Source organism: Thunnus albacares, chromosome 22 (assembly GCF_914725855.1).
Source record: "Thunnus albacares chromosome 22, fThuAlb1.1, whole genome shotgun sequence".
Lineage (NCBI taxonomy): Eukaryota > Metazoa > Chordata > Actinopteri > Scombriformes > Scombridae > Thunnus > Thunnus albacares.
This window is the reverse complement of record NC_058127.1, coordinates 4,007,776-4,008,227: the sequence shown is the minus strand read 5'-3', so window position 1 is coordinate 4,008,227 and position 452 is coordinate 4,007,776.

Below are 452 nucleotides of genomic sequence, written 5' to 3'. Positions count from 1 at the left end.
GATACTCTTTTTGTTTTAGTTTGGATTTTTTTTTTACCTTGATACAAACACATATAATCAAAAATACATGTAAAACATCATATTAAAAATATCATGTACTGGTCTTCATACTATATGTGAAATGTTAATAATAAGTGTGTAGTCGGGGTCACATTTCACATGTCTATGAGTTGTTAACAGCTCCACCAAATAGTGATTTTTCCCTCGAAACTTCTCACATGCTTTCATTTCAATAAATGTTCAAATGATCCAATATTTCAGCAAAAATCAAAGATTAGAGAAAAAGTCCAAAAACTGAAAACAGATGATGTCATATATAATAATCATATATAGCCTAATAATATATCAGTCAGAGGGACCAAACCACTACTTTTACTGCAATACTTTAACTACATCAAGCTCATAATACTTATGTACTTTTACTGCAATACTTTAACTACATCAAGCTCATA